The 23,174-nt window shown below is 34.8% G+C and overlaps 1 long non-coding RNA gene across 1 annotated transcript; it reads left to right on the top strand.

The window, feature by feature from the left end:
* Window positions 1-924: 924 nt before the first annotated feature.
* LOC149803811 (uncharacterized) lies at window positions 925-21,109 on the top strand. The gene is made up of 3 exons (XR_016420256.1): window positions 925-1,037; window positions 13,765-13,848; window positions 15,678-21,109. It is a non-coding gene; the product is annotated as an uncharacterized LOC149803811 (long non-coding RNA).
* The last annotated feature ends 2,065 nt before the right edge of the window (window positions 21,110-23,174 follow it).

Raw genomic sequence — 23,174 nt, 5'->3', positions numbered from 1 at the left:
AAAACTTAACCTATGCCAGGTAAACATAAAATATAGGTCACAGTGTCATTTTTTGTTTCAAGGGTGTGATATTGATAGAGATGCATATATTCATCCAGCTTAATGATTCTTGCATGAACAGAGATTGAGAAATAAACTAAAAACACAAACATTTAACCAAAGCCAGTGAAGTGTGAACACTATGGGTCACAGTGATCTACTTTTGTGATAAGTGTGTAGTACTCACTAAGTTTCATGGATCTATGTATAATAAGTTTACATAAATGCATAGGGTGCAAGAAACCTCTTTGCTCATGAGCTAAACGCAGAGCATTAAACCTAAACCAATACATTTTGAAATATAGGTTACTGTGTCCATTTTTTGCAAGGGCATGGTACTAACATAGATGCATACAATCATCTAGTTTGATAACTTGCACATGAATAGAGCTTAAAAAGCAAACTTGAAAAAGTAAATGTAACCAAGGTCAGTCAAGTGTAAGACATAGATTACAATGACCTACTTTTTATGCTGAGGGTTTATTACTTTCCAAGATGAATCCCCTCACCATATTTCATATTTCCATATATAACAGTATTTATACAGTTTGCAAAAAAATCTAGTTAAATGCATAGGCTCAAGAATGTACAGTTAATGTACAGGTATGCACACATTTAGGCTCCTCAGCCCTCTTCAGGAGGTACCATCCATACTCACTTCTAATGTGAGTCAAACTACAAACAACAAAGATCCAGATCTGCCATAGCATAATGCACCTGCAGACCAGGGTATATGTTGTTTGTTCTACTGATTACTCCTAACAAACTGCACAGACCCAGATCTGCTGTTACATTATGGGACAGCATATCTGGGTCTGTGCAGTTTGCAGTTAGACTTGACTATTAAGTGAGTATATATGGTAAGCGTTATGAAACCCAGCTTCAAACTGATTCCTATGACCTAGGAAGAAAGAATGAAGCTGTACATATATATGTGCTTTCAACTTTGTGGATAATTGTGTTCATGCAATGGTAGTACAGTAGAAGTGAGCTAAAAGGTAGGGAACAAAATTCTTATTTAAAGAAGAAGAAAGAATGTCGACTCCTCAAATGTTTTATGTATATATTTTTACACTACATGCAAGGAATGAAAGAAGAAAACTGTTACACAACATTTATGTATGTTAATTGTCTTCTAAATTTCTGAGTCAATCCACTAGATATCTGGCTGTCTTTCAAATACATGTACAATATTTGAGTTAATCTAATGAATATCTGGTGTGAGATTTCTAACAAAAGGAAATAAATCTGATTTGTGAAAGTGACAACATCTCTAAAATAGAAGGTGTGTTCATAAACTATTGCAAATATATTTTCTTCATGTATCTATCTCCATGTTAATCTAAAACACTGCTATACATTGAGAGAGAAGCTTGTTTACAAAATCCACACCCCTGCTGTTCTTTTTACAAGAATATTATAGCTGGAAAATTGTATTCATTTTCTCTTTAAAAGATGATCCAGTTTCAGATACACCTTTACTTACCATATCTATCCTGAAACCAGGACTTGTATTTTCTAACATCAAAGTATTGTAACCAATCAAACACAGTCTAAGCCCCTGGTACTGAGACAAAACAAATTAGACATCATTTAAACTGGTGTACAGGATAAATATTCCACTGAGTACAAAACAATGATTAATCCAAGAAAATGAAGCTTTGCTGAAATGAAAAAGTTTTACATATTGTATTTGTTTTTCAAAAGAATTCTGTCACAAAGATTTTGTGATAAGTGTAAAGAAAGTTTAGGATAGATTAATACAGTATATCCTCTGAGGTTAACATGCCTTTTGTGTCAAAATTAATTGCATATTAAAAAAGATTGACAAATATAACCAATAAAAGTTTTGGTCAATTTTGGTAGCAGTTGTGAATCTCCATAATATTGGCCAACCAATCAACAGCTAAATATTCAATTCTTAACCATCATGTCCATAATATTGGCCAACCAGTCAACAGCTAAATATTCAATTCTTAACCATCATGTCCATAATATTGGCCAACCAATCAACAGCTAAATATTCAATTCTTAACCATCATGTCCATAATATTGGCCAACCAGTCAACAGCTAAATATTCAATTCTTAACCATCATGTCCATAATATTGGCCAACCAATCAACAGCTAAATATTCAATTCTTAACCATCATGTCCATAGAGCACAATAGTGTGAGAAGTCACAACTGGCCCATTCTGTAATCTCTTATTATTTTTGTCAGCTCTTGGGCATTGTCACTATGGTGGTGTGCTGACACAGTAGTAACTTTCAGGACATTTGAACAGATGGAATCCCATGCTGTTCTTAGTAAGCCATTTCAGACATTGTTACCCAGTGAGTGAAATGGTAAATTCTGTTTAAAATTAAATATTTTGCAGTTTAATATTTCAGAAGAAAATAAAGGAAATTTAAATGGTCTTCTCAGTATGAAAAACCAGCAAAATAAATGAGACCTGCCCCATCCCTATTTCTGGACTGTAAAACCCGATTTGTCCCTTGGTGTGAAAACAAATGGGTGGGGTGGGAATGGATGGAACAAAACCAGTATATTCTTAGTGCACATGGTTCTTATATAAATTTCATACCAAAAGGAAGTGAAAAATGGCCCACATGACTCTATAATATTTTGGACAAAGAAGAAAGATCACTGGTTAAATTTCAAACGGCCATTTGCTCTGGTCTTATAGACAAACTCTAACTTATAAAATGTATTGGAATAATTAACAAACTACTGTTGCTAAAGACATTATAACATAAGATGTAATGAATTGTATGGCAAGCAACTTCCTGGAAGTCCATTGCCTCCCCCATCCCCATGATCTAATGATTGTCCATTTTCAGCGATAAAATTAAAATACTTGACATGATATTGTTTGACAAATTCCTACACTTTGTGCAGTGTAAACTGAATTTTGTGCAGTAATTAAATTAATTATTTCTGTCCCCATATTCTCTAAATCTTGATACCTTGGGTAACGGTATGATTAAAAGTCTTACATCTACTTGACTTTCAAATCTGATTCAGAATTATTGCAGATCAGGGCCTAAATTGTTTACTGTACTGATTACTCCTAACAAACTGCACAGGCCCAGATCTGCCAGCACATTATGTGACAGAAGATCTGGGTCTATGCAGTTTACTGTTGGACTTGTCTCATAAGTGAGTATATACAGTAATGTAATATTGCCAGTAGTGTACAATCTTACAATCTACTGCCAGAAAGTCAGTGTGGCTTCAGAAAGGAGAGAGGCACCATTGACATGATCTTTGCTGCCAGACAGATGCAAGAAAAGTGTCTTGAACGAAATGTCCAGCTATACACCACCTTCATGAACCTGACTAAGGTATTTGACACTTTCGGCCGGGAAGGCCTTTGGAAGATTATGACCAGATTTGGATGTCTAGAAGTCTTCATTGAAATGGTGAAGCATTTTCATGATGGCATGCTTGCCAGAGTCCAGGACCAGGGTAACTATTCTGAACCCTTTGCAGTTACAAATGTTGTGAAACAAGAAAGCATCTTAGTCTCCTCTCTTCAACCTCTTGTTCTCTGCAATGTTGATGGATGCTTTCAAGGACAGTGATGTGGGAGTAGGACTCTGATACCATCTAGATGGGAAGTTGTTCAACCTGAGGAGGCTTCAAGCCAAAACCAAAGTCCAAGTTGAAAACATTCATGACCTCCTGTTTGCAGATGACTGTGCCCTCAACTCCAGCATGGAGGCAGGCATGCAACAAAAGCATGGACCTTTCTCCCACAGTGTGCTCCAACTTTGGATTCACAATCTCTACTAGCAAGACAGAGGTTCTGTATCAGATAGCTCCTGGAGAAGATTCCCTGGAACCATCCATCACTGTCAGTGGCCAAAAGCTAAAAAATGTAGACAGATGGCTGGACAAGGTACCGAACACATAGGTGGTCACTCAGGCCAACATGACAAGCATCCACACCATGTTGTGCAAGGCACAACTCTGATGGGCTGGCCATGTTGTCCGCATGCTGGTAGAATGCCTTCCTAAGAAGGTATTCTGTGGAGAGCTACAGCAAGGCAAGAGATCTCACAGTGGTCAAAAAAAAAAGAGGTACAAGGACATCTTCAGGGCCTTGCTGAAGAACTTAGGCATCAATCCTGACAGCTGGGAAGTGTCGCTGCTAATCAGTCTGCTTGGCACAGTCAAGTCAATGTCGGTGTGGCAGCCTTTGAGCAAAAAAGACTGGTGGACGCAGCTGAGAAACTGATTTGCACAAATCCAGGAACAACAGTTATGCAACTCCCAGTTAGCAACCTGTACATCCATGTCCCCACTGCAACAGACTCTTCTGAGCCTGTATTGGATTGATTAGCCATATCTGCGCCCCCCCCCCCCAGTCAATTGAAGACACTGAATGGTCCTCATCAACACCAATGAATGAACATGATCACATCATCACAATCTTAAAATTATTATTAATTCTCATCATTTGTTTGTGTTTTCATTGATATCAGAGGAGTCTATCTTAATAAGTTGAATAATTTCTCTCTGATTAATGTCCATATATTCATCAGTGTGGATGAATTTTCATTTTGTAGAGGAGTAAACTGATCTGAACTGCATTGGTGTGTGACTGTTTACATGAGTCACCTCTGTTCCTTGTCAGTATTTATTAGACAGCATACTATGTTTTATGCAAAAGTTGTTTACTTGAGGTTTTATTGATTGTGTGTTTTACATGACTAAAGTTAAGTCCTGTGTTTGCTGAACCATGTTGAACACAATGGAAGTCATGACTGCTTGATGCCTATTATGTGGGAATATCACTAAACTCCAGAACAATGCAAACAGTAATAAGCCAGCACGCAGACTCATACATTCATTCTTCAAATTAATGATTTATTAAGTTTGGTTATTTAACATTTTTGTCTTATTCATTAAGAATGATACATGTGTCAACAAAAATGAAATGCCAACCTTTCTCCAGTAGATTAAAATTGATAATCTTGTAAATAAGAAAGAAAATATGTTAAGATAATATGGTACATTGACTCATTTAAGTACATATCAGACAAGAATAAAAACAATAACATAGAAACATTGATTGCCTTGCAGAATATTCATTTTTAAGCCTATTTTCTCTACTCTGATTATTGTATCCAAACATTGCAAAAGAAACAAAGCCAATTCAGAAAGACAGTTCTGACCTTACACTACTGTTAAATGTACAATCAAAGACAGTTCTGCCTTACACTACTGTTGAATAGACAATTCAGAATGACAGTTCCTATCTTACACTACTGCTGAATAGACAAGTCAAGACAGTTCTGGTCTTACATTACTGTTGAATGGACAATTCAAACACAGTTTTAGACCTACACATTTGTTGAATGGACAATTAAAAGACAGTTCTGGCCTTACACTACTATTGAAAAGACAATTCAAAGACAGTTCTGGCCTTAAACTACTGCTGAATAGACAAGTCAAGACAGTTCTGGCCTTACATTAATGTTGAATAGACAATTCAAAGACAGTTCTAGCTTTACATTACTGTTGAAAAGACAATTCAAAGACAGTTCTGGCCTTACACTACTGCTGAATAGGCAATTCAAGACATTTCTGTCATACACTACTGATAAATGGACAATTCAAAATGACAGTTCCTGCCTTACACTATTGTTGAATAGACAATTCAAAGACAGTTCTCTGGACTTACACAACTACTGAATAGACAATTCAAAGACAATTCTGGTCTTACACTACTGCTGAATAGACAATTCAAAGACAGTTCCTGCCTTATACTACTGTTGAATAGACAATTCAGAATTACAGTTCCTACCTTACACTACTGTTGAATAGACAATTCAACATGACAGTTCTTGCTTTTCACTACTGTTAAATAGACAATTCAAAGACACCTCTGGCCTTACACTACTGTTGAATGGACACACTGTATCACAGAAGACTTTCTAAAATTAAGTCATGGCCTGCTGATTAACAACCACTACCGAATGGAAAGAATACCGGTATAATCAATTTTGAGAAGTGGTAACATGCCACTGCAAGAAATAAACATAGAGCACAGTTTCTTACATCATAATCTAGAATCAAATACTAAAGTGGAACAATTTGTAATGATGTATCACCTAACTGTCTCAGAAATAGATGCTGTGTTACAAACACTAAAACACAACTTCCTTTAAGCCAAACATGTTCAAACAGCACAATTCATATCAACGGTTGATTCAATAATCAGCATAGACTCTGACTGGGCACATAATGTACAACTGAGGGTTATTTTGTTCACAACTTGATGAGTCTCACAGATAATAGTATATGAAAGCAAGCGTGTGTTCCGTCTATTGGCTGTTTCCCAGTGTGTCTTAGTATCTATGTATGTATGTATGTATGTATGTATGTGAGCTTTCCCACTGTCTCTCTGTGCAAGATCATCAGTTTCACAAGCATTAATGCATACATGTATATAGAGTGCATGTTAGCAGAGGACATCAAAAACAGGGATTATGTGGGATTGATTTGGGATTACATTGTAAATCTTTCCCTTGCTACTTTGAATCCAAGAGATTATTCATAGGCACAGTAATATGAGAAAACATTTTTTGATCCATCAGCTAGTATCTGGTCTATAAAAAAAACTACATGAATAGTATGCAATTTGCCTATGTAAATATACCGCCATCTCCCACCTCTACCCCATGATGGAGATGTGTCTCTAGTAAAACAAAGTACTCTTCTGAAAACAATGTGAGCACAAAATGATTGGCAGTCTACTGATGATGAGCATATATACTTTCTAAACGCTGAATAAATTCACCAATAATTCTAACAAAAATTGGGATAGAAGTGTGAGTTGACAATATTCACATGATGACCACAACATGTACATGTATCAAGTTTCATGTCCTTCCATTTAAAACTGCAAGACTAGTACAAGTCATACAAGTCATGTAGGCATTCAGTACAGACTATTTCAGTAATAGATTTAAGTTTCAGAATTGTATTACACATACTTTTAAGTGGTGATTCTTCACATTATTTCCATCCTTATACAGCCACATTTCTTTGGATGGTTCTTATTTCCATGCTTTAAGAAATACATATGGCAAAATTCAATGCTAAAGTATGTGGAAATTCTTGGACGAGGTCAAGCTAAAGGTGTGATCCATTACAAACTAGATTGAATGTCAGGTGTTATGATTTTACAATGAAAGCAGCATGTGCTGAAAATAATTTTGTACTTCACTGTTATTTGTTATGACAGACCCTGGAATCCTTCTTTTCTTCACAAAGTTTTGTACCTGGCCACCATTATAACAAACACAGCAACTATTAATTAAATTGTCTGAACGATTTTGGATGACACTCAAGGTGCAGTACATTAAACAATTAAGATTTAATACATTTCGGTTAAACTATATTAGTCTCAAAGTTTAGAACAACAATGAATATTTAATTTATTCTTAATAAATGTGCCTACCTGACTAAATTGACAAACACTTTAGTTGTGCTCACAAGATTTTGTCATACACTACATCTGGTCCAAGTCAATAAAAGACAGTAACAATTGCAGGAGCAAAATGATCAATAGATATGCAGATCATTATAACATTTCCCAGGTTTCTTGGTGATTCAGTGAAATCTGCGAGACTAGTTGCATTTAGAAAATTATATACTGCATGCAGTTGCAAGTTTAAAAGGGCAATAACTCTATAAAAATTGCGTGAACATAGCAAGTTGGGAATATTCAGATCTTCATACACCAAGTTTTATTACAATGCAACAAGAACTGCAGCACTAGTTGCACTAACACAATTGCATCATGCTGCTACAATATAAAAAGGGAAAGAACTCTAATAACAGAGTCGTTCAAAGAATTTGACACTCTGCTGTCTGATATAATAGTTCAGGAATTCATCATATGACATCTTCATTTTATCATCTCTGATATTTTTGAACAGTAAGATTGTTAAATTAGCTGCTATGGTAGCCATATTGGATTGTTCAGAACCGCCTACTGCTTCTTGGTGGTTATGATGATATATATATATATATATATATATATATATATATATATATATATATATATATATATATATATATATTGCTGGCACAATAATTTCGCTACTAAAAACTAATAAAATCAAACAAGATCCAATTGCTTTTTGGGGTGTAAACTGACACATTTAATATTGGAGGGGAGGTCGTGTTAGTTGGAGTAAGGCTATTGGGGTAAGGCTATTGGTGTAAGGCTATTTGAGTAGGGCTATTCGAGTAGTGCTATTGGAGTAATGGTTACTGGAGTAGGGCTATTCGAGTAAAGCTATTTGAGGCAGATCATCCTTCTTGGAGACAGAATAAGACACTAAGATTTTAAAACCACATTCAAATTTCTTTTCATTGCAGTCCTACTACTCATCAAGCAGGGATTTATGGATTTGCATATTGGGATGAAATCTGATACCACTACAGTAACATATGTTAATAATATGGATGGCATGACTTCCTTTGCATTGGATAGTATTGCAAAACGATTGCAGGAATGGTGTTTAAAAAGAAATATCTAATTACTGCCTTTCATTTGTCAGAGGGACATAATCTGACAGCAGATTACCAGTCTAGACATTTGTCACATTCAACAGAGTGGATGTTAAAAAAGGAATTGCTTATCCTGACAATATATACCACCTACTATTGATCCCTTTGCCTCGAGATTGAATTTTCAGTTAGATATGGGGTGGGGGGGACCATATCCAGGGGCTTGTCATATAAGTGCTTTTTCAATGTCAAGGTCAGATCATGTTCCATATATCTTTCCACTATTTAAGATTATTGGGAATGTGTTAAACAAGGTTCTTGAAGATAAGGCAGTGAAAGCTTTGAGAGTGGTACCCTACTGAACCAGTCAAACATGGTTCCCCTTATTAGTACATTGTTTGATTTCTTTTCATGTCAGGCTGCACAAACATTAGGACTTTTTGCAGGTTCCTCACAGTGGGGAGACACACACCATGGGGAGACATCTCAGACTTTATGGTGTGCAAATGTCCAAAAATGATTCAGTGAAAGTAGTGTCCAGATACTGTTATCAATATATGTATCATCTTGGACAGTTGGTACCCGTGAACCTGGATGCATTATAAGGCAGCATGGAAGAAGTGATGTCTTTGGAATTTTTTCCAGGCATGAAGTCCCTTTTGTCTGACTGAAGCTCACATAGTGTCATATTTCTCTTTTCTTGTAAATTTGAAAAAGTAGTATAGTGTTATGAATATACATAAATCAGTAATTTTGCAGACTTTCAAAATGCTTGATATATCCTTGAGTACTTTCAGCAAGATGTATTGGAGGCTTATTTCAATGATGTAAGTCTAGATATACCTTTACTTGGGATGTTTCTCTTGTATTAAAGCTGTTAGCTTCTTGGATGCCTTTGCATACAATGACCCTTAAAAGAATTGACCTTGAAAGTAGTTGCATGAATGCAGACTTTGTTAGTCCAAAAATCGAAAATTGTCAGATTTGCCACAAATGACTTGTCTTTATATGTACAGATCAAGTTAAAACCTTCAAAACCATGAGTTCTCCTTGCTATGGAGGTCAGGCAGTTTGATAAACCAGAATGTGTCCACAATGGAATGCCTTTACAAATAATTAGGACAATAAGGAAGAGTGATCAGGTATCTATTTTCAAAGCCATTACACACATAGCCAGGTGGCTGGAAGAGCTGCATTTGTCTGAAAAAAGTACATAAAATGTTGCAGACTCATTCTTTACATTCTGCATCAGTCTCTGCAGCTTATAGGAGAGGGTATTCATTTGCAGAAATTCTGAGGCTAGCAGACTGGCACATAGCATACAATGTTTAAACATTATTTACATGGCATTTGGCTAATCTTCAGGTGGCAAACTTGTAAATTTCAGGGACACTGTTCTTATGGTCTGATACTTACCAAACTTATTTTCTTTCTTTTTCTTGTATTTGTCACAAGATTATAGTTACTATGCTCTTTATAATGTCAAGTTTTGGTTTAAGGGGGAGTTCACCAGTTGTTATATACTTTTGAGAGAGTGACGTATGTACGGTGAAGTTTGCATTTGAAACATGCACAGTGGAGGGAATGTTGGCATTACCTATATGCTACTTTGATGTAATGTGGCTGACTTTTCTTTGGATATTGTACATGATCTCAGCACACTGCTTACTAAAATGACTGCTCCCTTGTACTCAAAATATCAGCCTCAATTAGTAAAGTAGACTATATTTAGAACCTATTAAAATAGGGAAAATTAATTTTGCCAGTCTAGACAATACCAGCTTCTGAAAATGCAATGAATGAATTACCAATTATATAAGGTGGCGCTCTACAGTTTCGTATTTTGCATAGGATTTTAAAGAAAAAGCATTTCCCCAGCTTTCCTCAATGGTTATACTGGCTATTTAAAAAAGACCTTGTATATCTTAGGTATAATGCAAAGAACCTTTAATTCCCTTTATTTTGGTGTATGATTGATGGGTGTACTATGGGTTATTGAGTATACAGCTTGGCCTTACTTCAGATGTGCACCTTTCAAAAAAGTGCTAGCTCTACTTGGTATTTTCACTTCCTGAACTTCAGAGGTAAATTGTATAAAAAAGAGCAGATAACTTTTTTTACATTTTATATATTTGGTAATTCATTCATTGCACTTTCAGAAGCTGGTATTGTCTAGTCTGGCAAAATTCATTTTCCCTATTTTAATAGCTGCTATGTATAGTGCACTTTAGACTAATTCAGGCTGATTTTTTAACACAAGGGAGCAGTCATTTTAGTTAGCAGTGTGCTTAAATCATGTAAAATTTCCAAAAGTACAATATCCAAAAGAAATATCATCCACATTACATTAATGTAGCATAGAGGTATGCCAACATTCTCTCAATTGTGCATGTTTTAAATGCGAAATACTTCACCTTACATACGTCACTCTCTCAAAAGTACATATTATCTGGTGAGCGCCCCCTAAAATGTAAAAAAAGTTATCAGCTCTTTTTTTTGTTGCAATTTACCTCTGAAGTTCAGGAAGTGAAAATGACCAAGGGAGCTAGCATTTTTTTTTTTAGGTGCACATCTGGAGTAAGGACAAGCTGTATACTCTTTAACCTATATTACACCAATCTGAATCATACATCAAGAAAAGGGAATTAAAGGTTCTTTGAACAATATTTAAGATATACAAGGTCTTTTTTAATAGCCAGTATAATCAGTGAGGAAACCTGGGGAAATTCTTTTCCTCTAAAATTCTAACCCTAAGCAAAATAAGAAACTGTAGAGTGCCACCGATGTTGACCCTCTTTAAAGATGCTATATGAGAGGGTAGAGCCTGATGAAAAAAATGGATCCCTCATCCAAACACTTGTTGTGATGGATGAGGGACGTTATTGGAATTAGGCTTGAGGCCAAGCATGTTCGACAGTATTCAGTGCTATAGATCATAGTACAGTATGTTTATTTTTAATCCTCCCCTTTATTTTTTGCTCTTTAGGAATTGTTCAGCTGTTTTCAGGTCAAAATAAATGTTAAAAGTATGACCAGTTTGACATGGTGCAGAGGTTCTATAGTTTCAATCAAATAATGTGGTTATTTTTAGAATTTAAATAAGGCCAGTGCTTAAGACGAATGCATCTGGATTAACATGCCCCTTAATGGAACTGAAAGTCATGGGAGCAGGTGATTTGTTGATACATGAATTTGGAGGTGATGATGATAATATTTACAAAATTTCAGGACAATCCATCAACAAAAATCACATTTTTCTTTTTAACTGCTCAGTGTTGAAACCATCTCTATTATTCTTGAGTGATAAATTTTAAAATTAGCCACTGTGGCAGCCATATTGGGTGTAAGCGCAAAACCATTTCCAACTGGGACAAAACTAGACACCATTATAAGACTTTAGTGAAAAACCCATGTTAATATAACCATCCATTCATAAGAATTAGTGACAAGATTTTCAATATGTTCATTGTAGCACACATGTTTAAGGTCAGATCAGCACCATTATCATTCAGGACCACCTCTATATTATAATTAATCTTCTGGTAAAATGTGTTATCGATATGACTTTCCATTTAGGAGTAGTAATAACAACATTTTCAAGATGGCTCCCATTGTAGCCATTCAGGATGTCAAATTAGTATAATTTTCATTTAGTATCAACTTGACATCATGAGATGTCTTCTCGTGAAAACCCAATGCTGACATGACTTTCCATCTATGAAGAGTAGATACATTATTTTCAAGTTGGCTGCTGTGGCAGCCATATTGGAAATTAGATTGGCACAAGTTTTATTTTTGAACAATGCTATAGGATGTCTACTGGAGAAAACCCCATGTCGATATGATTATCCACTCAGGTGAAGTAGTGATAGCAACATTCTCATGATGGATGCCATGGTAGCCATATTTAATGTCAGATTGGTCCATTTTTGTTTAGGACCAACCAGACATCACAAAAATGCTTGAAGTGAAAACCTCATGTTGATATGGTCTCCATTCAGGAGGAGCAGTAATAAAAAAAATGTTTAATAATTGGCTGCTGTGGTGGCTATATTGAATGTCTGAGTGGTATGTTTTTCATTTGAGACCAAAAAACATCATAAAAAATCTGGTGAAAACCCCATGTCAATATGCCTTTCTTCTCAGGAAATGAAGTGATAATATTTTGAAACACATCTGACCCAATGTCTTTTCCAGGACTTATGGTACTAATTCAACTCCAATGGTAAACATATGGAAACACTATCATATTCAAAATTCAATAACTTTAAATTTCTGGGTGCTGATGATGAGACCTATAGGATTTACAAGTACTCCCAGTTTATGCCTTGCCTTCTGTAATAAGTCCTCCCAGTTTATGCATTGCCTTCTGTAATAAGTACTCCCAGTTTATGCATTGCCTTCTGCTCTATAGTAATTAGTGTAAGCCTTGCCTTCTGTAATAAAATAATCCCAGTTTATCTTGCCTTGTTTTATAGAACTCAGTTTATGCCTTGCCTTCTGTAATATATTACTGTTATGCCTTCCCATCTTTACTGAGGTATTCTCAATTATGCCTTGCCTCATGTTTTATGTACTGAGTTTATGTCTTGCCTTATGTAATAAAGTACTCTAAATTTATGTCCTGCCTTCTGTAATATAGTACTCTGGTATGCATTGCCATCTGTAATAAAGTACTCCCATTTTACAGCTTGCCTTATGTTTTATAGTGCTCATTTTATTTCTTGCTTTCTGTAATAAAGTACTCACAGATTAAGACAATTACAATCTGCTGTTACACAAATGTATATTTTTTTACATAACAATTTGTATTGTCATATTATAAAAGAGGTCAAGATTATAATACTGATCTCTCCACCATATAAAATGATGTACAGCTGAACCTTTCTAAATGGCCACCTCTGGTTTTAAAGACATTACATTGGCAAGGTCCCATAACAATAATTACGTCTACTGAAGAAACAAATCTGCCTTTTGGTATCTGTCTTACAAAGCAAACATTTCTTACTTCCCTGGTGTAGCTGCTAGAATCAGGTTTGATTGTATAAGGCACTTTTTTAGCTGAAAAATAAATGTACATCAATAAAAACAGCATTTGTTCCTTCAATTTCTTGTGAAATTGTTATATATATGTAGTTATGTATTGCTAATATTTTTGTACAACACATTTAATTCTGTGTCATATCTATTTTCAGAGTAACAAGTCAACCTCAATTTTTGAGATAGAACATGCAGTGCAAGAGGATAATTTTCTATTTCAACTAAAGTTAAATTGAAAGGTCTAAAAAATTTCATTTTGATTCTTTGCACAGACTGTATCATTTTTAAATCTGAAATTTACAGATTTATTTTCTCCAAATGTAGTATGGTCAATATGTTGAGGTTTTGTCTAAAGTCTGTCTGCCATTTGGGGCAGATCACCGAGAGGAATATAGAAGTATATTACACAGGGCTTCATTTATTTTATCAAAAACGTGTTTTCCATATACTTGGTACAGAACAATAAAACTGAATGGAATTAGAACAAAATGTAACAATTGTGAGAAATTATGATGCATAACTGTTTAATAGAAATTTACATGTACATGTAAGTAGAAAAAAGGGCAACATAGACAATGTATTATAAATTCTATTTTGAACAAATTAACTCTCTCACTGGTCAATTGATTTTGCTTGTTATAATCAATACCTATTTCAAATTGTTTTGTCAAGCTACATATGCCAGGGGATGATGTACAACAAAGCTGACTGATGACCATTAGCAAGCCAAGATGATTTCCTATGGAATTAACAGAAAGTTTTTGGCTCTAAAAGATCAATTCATACAGAGGCCTACATGGTCCAGTGCAGTCTATGGTTCCAAAATGATTGTTGTTGTTGTTCTAGGGTTTAATGCCATTTTTCAGCACAAGATAGGCGGCTATACATGGCAGCCAGTATAACTGGTGGAGGAAGAATCCTGGAAAATCCAGGGAAGAACCACCAACCCATGAGAAGCTACTGGCAGGCTATCCCATGTAGCCATGCTAGCCAAACCTTGGACTCGAACCCATGGTTCCAAAATGAACAAGGAAGTTGGTTTTTATCTAATGCTGATGGTGCCAGCCACATTCTCCTGTTTCCTCCTTCTCAAATGACCAACTTGCACCAAAACCTGAGCTGTCAACATGACAGTATTGTTGCCATGGGTTTATGATGGAACATGGTACCCCAGCTGTTGAGAATCTTGGCAGAAAAGATGTAATTAGTATGTCTAACAAGGTTTTCATTGTTTCCATGCTGGTATACCACACTGTCAGCTCTGTTTAGAGAAAGTTGTGTACTTTCTGAGAGGATCAATAAGTTTCAAGGAGGGGATTAATGTCAATGCATACCACTGACCTATGCTGGTTGATGTTGTGACCACTTAAGGCAGGATTAAATAAAACATTTTCCAGTTTTATTCTTTGACATGCTGAGTGAATCTCTCTCTCAATTAAAAAGTAAGGCATGAACTGAGAGACAAATGCAATCATTATTTTTTAAAAATCTTTAATATTTAAGAAGCACCTGCTATTATCTCTGAGTTTTGACATTCATCATATGTTTGAATCTTTTGAGAATGGTCAGTAATGAATTAAACAACATGTACAATATTACTGTGATGATTTCCCAAAATTATAGCATTGTGATTTATCCTACTCCTCAGTGGGTTACCTCCCATTAAGGGATAACACTATTGTCAAAACAATGTAAATTTGTAAACCATGGTAACTTCATCACACTCAATTCATAATGCATTTTCTGTGATCTCTTCTCCACAATACCTTTAGTGCTGTCTGTGAAGATTTTAGCCAGTACATAGCAGGAACATGTCAGACTGCTTGCGCAGATGAAGCACTGGGTTGATGACTGATTTTGCTATCCGATCTGTTTGTTTTGACTGCGATGAATGATTCATGGTTGTGTTAGTCTTGAAAATGTTTTTGTTGATTGGTACTGCATACAGATATGTACAAGTTTTTTATACCTCACCCAATCAATGATGACATAAGAATGACATCACATTGTTTGGTTAAAAACAAGTTAAACTCCCTTTTTAAAAAACTTAACTTTTAACACATTACAGGCTATATCATGTAGAGGAAATGGAAGCAAAGTACCATTCCCAAAGACACATCAAGGCAGCTGACTTGGGATGTCCTGGATGGGTAATGAACCCACAACCCCTGAATTACACGTCCAGCACTATACCAACCTAGCTAGTGCAGCTCCCTGAAATCATATGGTACTTCACTAATAAGTACATCTACAAGAAGTGAATACATGACCATGATGAGAAAGCGGTAGAAGGAATAAAGTATGGATCAGGATTGCAAAATTTTCCGAATTGCAACCGGATTTTTTGATGGACCTCATAGACACAGATGAACCTGCCATTTGCAACATATATTCTGAAAATAAGTTTTTAAAAATAAATTGATTCACAGGTCTCACCATGTACTTGCTGCAAAATATAACACTGTCCCAATAATTTGCTACGGATTTCATGACAGATTTTTTGTGTTGTTGTTGAGGGGCAAATGCTTCTTAATGAAACGTGTTTCTGCTCTAACAGTATTCACAATCATAACATTGCCACATTTGAATAATATGTAAATCCAATCACTTAAAAGTTTGTCAGTTTGGCAAAAGCATTTTCTTTATTTTCATGATAGAGACTTCTGTTTAGATTTACCTTTCACCTCCTGACACCTGGCAATGGATCAAATTCTGTTATATCAACACCAACAAAATTTATTCCGAAAAATTTATCATGAGCGGCAACACTTAGCTTGTATGGCAGCTTTCTTTCTATCAAATTCTGGCATGAAAATCAGTGCTCACATTCTATACTTGACACAGGAAGTACTTGTAAAAATTCTATCAAATGCATCACATATGGGTACAGTGATTCACTGTAACCAGTTTTCTTTCAGTAATTTAGCTGCAGAAAATTCTTTATACTTGTACACAAAGTACCTGAAAACTCTCCCATGTGTTACTTTGTCAGCACTTATAAATGCATCACTGTTCTCTCTTGATTGACCTTGATGGGCTATCAAAGAGTCCATATGGTCATTAACAAACTGTGGCATGTCACTAATGTTTTAGGAAAAGTGTATGGCTCAAGCACAGTGAATGTATTTAAAATCTCATGGTCCAGGAATTTAGCACATATGTTGCATTAATAATCCATACAAACTCTACCAGAATCATGTGACAAACACATCAATTTTATTCCTTAGTAGGTGGCTGGAAGAAACGAACTGCTGAGGAACCTAAAATGGGGTGTATCTCTGTATGGAGGTGGATTACCACCAAACTTCTATGCATACATTTTCTAATCTTCCTGATGTATTATTGTAAATAGCTGCTTGCAAGTGCTACTTTCATAATTCTATCCTTCTATTGTATTCTTCTGCATCATTGCGTCTGAATTGATTCTGTAGTTTGCTGTATGGCAAACGCTACGTAAGTTATTACAAGTTTTGCATATTCTGTTTACAAACTTGCCATATTACAATTACATCATTCCAACTGCTGTTTTCATACAGATTTGGCCTTGCAACAATGTAAATACTAAGTTTTATTAGTATCGTCTTTGCTGTCCATCTGGTGTTGCCATCTATCGTCATAATGGCATATAGAGATTAGCATAGCATTATAACATACGGCACTCTAAATTTCTAAAGTTGTTCCTTTACCAGAAATAATAATGCTCCGCACAGTTCTTTACAGCATTCATTTTGTATCAATAAACATTGTAACTCTCGCACTTTTTTAAGGTGTACGTTAGCAATAAAGTTTTAATCATTCTCTAAAACCATGTGCTTTCTCAAAGATCTAAGTGATTTATAGCACCTTACAGAAACAAAAACACATACACTGCAGCAGGTTGGTCCATCTTCTTCAACCCCAGTTGTGATGCACTTAAGTATTTACTTTCACTGTTTAAGAAATCTACTTCTTAGTGATATTTCTTATTACTTCCGAAACATTAGTTATTTTAGCAAACGATCAAAAATGACAATGATATATTCCCTCGTACTCTTCTTAATGAGCTTTCATCAGATGACCTGTGGTTGTAAGAACTGTATTGTACGCCATTCATTTTGACGCACCTTACAGACTTCTATCTTTTCCTGTGATACTATTGTGCATAAGCTCCAGTGAAAATAATAAATTTCAGAGCAACATCAATAGGACATTAAAAGAAAGTTTATAGGTAAAATTACAGTAAAAAAATTAAGCATTTCATAACGTTTTTTTTTTATCCATATCACAATCTTCGTTTTGGAACTTATTTTGTAGCAAAAGCCCAAATAATCAAATTGTGGAAAATCATGTTCATATCATGATCAAAATGTTTACTTGCGACTAGAAGTATTAGCTTTAGTGTACGACTGTTTTGTAATACTTAATTTGCATTGTTGATGTACAGAACATCAATCTTTGAATGTATTTTTATATATAAAAAAAGCTTCAAAACTGGTTTGCATCCTTTAAAACTTATGTCTCTAAAGTTGGAAATAATCAGAGACAAAAGACATAATGTTACAGGAGATCTTTCTTCAATTTGTTGTAATTCCTACCATTATGAAACCAATTAAAAATAATAAATTGGTTCAAGAATTTTAAAATTATAAATATAGCACCCTTAGGTTCTAATTATTCAGCTGCTCTTTGTCACATTAAAGATTAAAAAAAAACTTTAAAGAATTTATGAAATATGAATGTAGTGATGCATAATTCCGACTTATTAAGTGTGCTGCTCTTTGCAATATAAAAGTAGTTTAGCGAATTATCTATGATCAAAGAAAGCAAGAGAGAGAATGCACCAAAACTGCATATTTCATTTTTTATTCTGGGTCGATGAGCATGTTTTGGGATAGTCTTAGGGTCTCTACTGATCACACTTGGTAATTATACAGGGTAGAATTTTACTAATCACTGTCTTTTTATTTGGTTTGATATTATTTAATTGCCTACATATATCCTGGGTAGCTGAGGGTGTTTTGGGACAGTCTTTTGCTGTTTTAGGGTATTCAGGGGATCTTTCACTTGGTGATAATTATCAACATGGGAAAAAAAACTCTCCTGATCTTACTCGATAATTATTCATGCAGGATTTTACTGATCATTGTCTTTTTGAAGGTTTGATTCAATATAATTGTATACATATATCCTGGGTAGGTAAGAATGTTTACAGACAGTCTTGTGCTAGCCCCATGACTTTCAGGGTGATAGACAGAAAAAGAACGCCGGTGAATGTCTAATTCATGCATAAGTTGTTGTTGTTGAGCTTAATGCAATTTTCCAGCACACTATAGGCTATACATGGCAGCCAGTATTAATGGTGGAGGAAGAACCCGGGAAAATCCCGGAAAGAACCACCGACCTACGAGAAGCTACTGGCAAGCTTTCTCACATACCTATAAGTTGTTGGAAATAATGAAACAAAATGCTGGACAGATTTGGGGTGGCAAAAAAGTGTTAAAAAACAATGACTAAACATTTAGAATAGGTTTTGCTTTAATAATTTTCAAAGGAATAGCTTATGGAAATCTTGTGGACGCAAACATTATGGTCTACAAGTATTGGTTGCTTGACTTGGTATTAGGTAAAGAATCAAGTCTACCATTTTACTGCAAATGGCTTGTCAAATGGTCAAATGCAAGAATAGGTTGCAGATGTGCCTTAGATATTTTCTGATTGGATTTCCTACCATTTGACAAGTGTGACAAGATCTATGGTACTTATAAGCATCACTTCTAATTTTTGGCAAATAAAAATGATTCAGGATCTTGTGATAAGTCTTAATGACACCAAAATGACCAGCTTAATGAGTTTTATGGGCTAGACTATGCATTTCCTGTCTATATGACTTAGGAACAACAATTTGATTGCTCACTGACCACTCCTCACAGCAGGTACATCAGGTGGTCTCCATTTTCTCATCATGACCCCATTTTTCACAAAGTAACAAACTGGTACTTGTGTGGCTTCAGTATCTGAAACCCAGTCTTGTGTCTTCTCTGAGGAATAGTATGTGCGGGCCTATAACTCACATTAAAATGTCTTGCATGCTTATAAAGTAGTTGTTACTTTCTGCTCAGATATCTTACAACTGCAGCCAGAAATTGGCTAGTGGTTTCTATTATTCTGTGAAGAAACTAACTTACTTATGAATCTCTCTCTCTCTCTGGTGAGTGATTAATAAGTCTTTTAAGTTATGGACTTTACCTTATCCATTGTTCCAAGGAAGATATATTAGGGATAACAGACCAAATTTAAAATTTAATCTCAGGTTCATAAATATAATAGTTTTGTAAAGGTCAAATCATCAGAAATAACAAATCTGTGCAAATATAATCCTTTTTTTTTTTTTTTTTTTGCCCATAACAAGTGCAAACAGCTTATTGTACTGCCGGCAAAAAACAATTCTCCAAAAAGTAAGCAGTTTTGTACAGTGTATATACTGAATACAGATCCAGTAATGGAATGTTTTTTTGAGATTGATTCTTGAAACGGTCACTAGGGAATATAACATCACTGTTCTTGAGGCATAATCTACAAGTGTATGTGGTATACAAAAGGAAATGTGTATCAGCCAATCCAGAATTTACAGTTTTAGTTCCTCAGAATTTGCAGTTATGAACGTATGTCCAGTCCAAAGGCCAATTTATGTGAAAAGCTGGTCTTTATTCATGTGAAAGTGAAAAACGAAAGGGACTGGCAAATAGATCTATAAGAACAATGTAACAAGACAATCCAGGTATTTGTTCTTTATAATTGCCTACCTGTATGATAATTTTTGTTTAGACTAATTCACCTAATAATACTGTTTTTATGAGTGCTGATTTACATTTAATATTTATTTTTCTCTAATATTTCCTATGAAAAGTTAAACACATGCATGTACATGTATATAGTTATTATTTATTTTGCTTTATTGCATAGTTGTATTGTGCTGATATTTTTTGTGTCATGACAATATTAACTTATATTTAAACAGGATACAATAAGGAAAAAATCACAAACAAATGAAAATGTTTATGGGGGGGGGGAATGGACGCTACAACAGCCTGAGCTGTGAATAGCCTTCAAAACTTGTTGTTTTTTTTAAAATTAATTGTATGTGTGCGGTCTTACTCTTCTAATAGAAACAATCACATCTGAAGAAGATACGTGCAAAAATTTGTATTAATCTTTTTAACTACTACATTAATTTCATATCCATATGTATCAAGCAAGTTTGGTACTGCATTGTAGAAGTAATAATAAAATATAAGATGAGTTAGCTACTGATAGCAGTAGCAACATTATTTATATTCAATATATTATATTTTTATAATTGCTACCGAAGGAGACTGATGTTTTATCAGTGAAGTACCTTACAATCAATCATCTTATCTGTACTATGAATAATGCTTCATATACGGATGAATACGATTTTAAATAATGAAACAAATGTAGTTTCCAGTTTGATAACTGTGGAAATAAAGCATCTCATAAGTGTATGGAAGTGTTCTTTATGTTTAAATATAGAAAATATATTTCATATGGTTAGAATTTATTTTCTTATATAATGAAGTAAGTTCACATTTTTTTAGCATGGAGCTATGCTACAGTCTATACTTTTTATGGGTGTCCTTGTTGCAAGTCATTTGCCTCTTGATATTGTACTGGAATTAATGTGTAGATTTAAAATAAAATTGGAGATACGAGATACTTGTCACAGAAGACTAGTGACATTACTTGCTGGCTACTGCATAATCATCCATGCCATACATACATAAGAATTCTGTATAATTTGAATATTTACCTTACTTCTTATATATATATTAAACTGCCACTGTAAACTTCAGATTAACATTAAAAATTAATTACATAGAGATGAGAGAATAAACAGAATCCTCATCTCTGTAATGTACTCTCTCCCTGACTCAGTCTCTCTCGTGAATAAACAAGAACAGAAAGTATGGCCTTGAGGTGCAATTATCTGCAATTTGCTCCAACCTTTTGAGGTCTTTACTGATCCAAAAAGCAGAATTTGCACTGCACTCTAAAATAATAAACATGTGCTAAATTGATAACATTGCGAATGAGATAAAGTGATAACATTGCGAATGAAAATATATATACAAATTATGACCGTAAACCTTGCTTTCAAGCAGCTACCCTATTCTTCCACCATGCAGCAGCTGTAAATTACACCCACAAAAATCCAAATAAAAATGGGGTGGGAAGGGTCAGCGTAATTATAATGTATAAATACATCTAATTGTATAAAATTGATACATTTGTTTTGTGCTTCTTGCAGGCCACCTCTCTTCCAAATGTTAATACTCTGAGAAATCAGCTGACTGTAATGCAGTAATATAATCTGAATGATATTTTAAATAAGATGCACCAAACATGCTGTACAGTGGTATAACCTCTTGTTGCTAGAGTCAGGGGAGTGGTCGTATTGTAAGAAATTGACGTATTACAGCTCCATCTGTTGCCATAATGAGGCATTATTTTGCACTAACCTCCATGATAACTTGCAACGTGTTTGATGCTACATTATAATCATGACTGTAGAAGGTGCGATCTGTGTAACTTGTGATATAGTAAGTTTATAAATAGAATATTAAAACTTGTAATAGCTGACATAGCATTTGCCATATGACAAACTACAGAATCAATTCAGTAGTTGGCAAATTGCAAGCTACAATGACGTAGAAGGAAAGTGATCTAAGCACTTGCAAGCAGCTTTTTACAGCTTGCATCAATGAAGAATAGAAAATTCATGACTAGAATTATGAATGTAGCACTTGCAAGCAGTACTGACAATAATGCAGAAGGAAAGTAGCACTTGCAAACTTCCATGTACAATTTGCATCAATTAAGAAAACAATATACATGGATAAAATTATGAAAGTAGCACTTGCAAGGAGCCACTTGCAATAATGCATCAAGGAAGATTAGCAAATACAAGCATAGAATTAAGGCGGTAATCCTCCTCCATATCTCTGAGGTATTCAGCTTTCACTGATGTCATAAATCCATTAGGATGTTGCAATGTGTACAGCAACTCTCTTGTCTGCAAACACTGGCTAAGGGTTCCAGTTTTCATCATTATGTCAAGTAGTACTCTCTCAAGCAGTAAAACTAATATTTAATATTGTTTCTTTTAAGCATATATATATATATATATATATATATATATATATATATATATATATATATATATATATATATATGCCTACCAAATTTTAAAAAAATATTTGAATAACAAACAAGCATCAGTATTGAGATGTGGAAATTTATGGCACTATTTTTCACTAAGAATTAAGAAGCCTTCTCTACCCCCATTTAACCATCTGACTGAGCAATGTAGCCTTGAGGCAGCTGAGCTGTAGCAAGTTTAGTCCATCACACCTCTACTGATTTTCTAACAAAGATGCAATGTGTAAATTTGATCAAGTCACCTCTGAATTAAATTTAGTCTGCAACACCTTAATCAAATGTCAGACAAATAAACAATCTGTTAAGCAAAACACCAGTGACCTTTGAATTTTACTCTGTTAAGGTGATT

The sequence above is a fragment of the Sinohyriopsis cumingii genome, chromosome 3 (assembly GCF_028554795.1).
Source record: "Sinohyriopsis cumingii isolate HCF-2022 chromosome 3, ASM2855479v2, whole genome shotgun sequence".
NCBI lineage: Eukaryota > Metazoa > Mollusca > Bivalvia > Unionida > Unionidae > Sinohyriopsis > Sinohyriopsis cumingii.
Note: the sequence above shows the minus strand (reverse complement) of the source record. Positions and strands in the feature narration are given on the sequence as shown.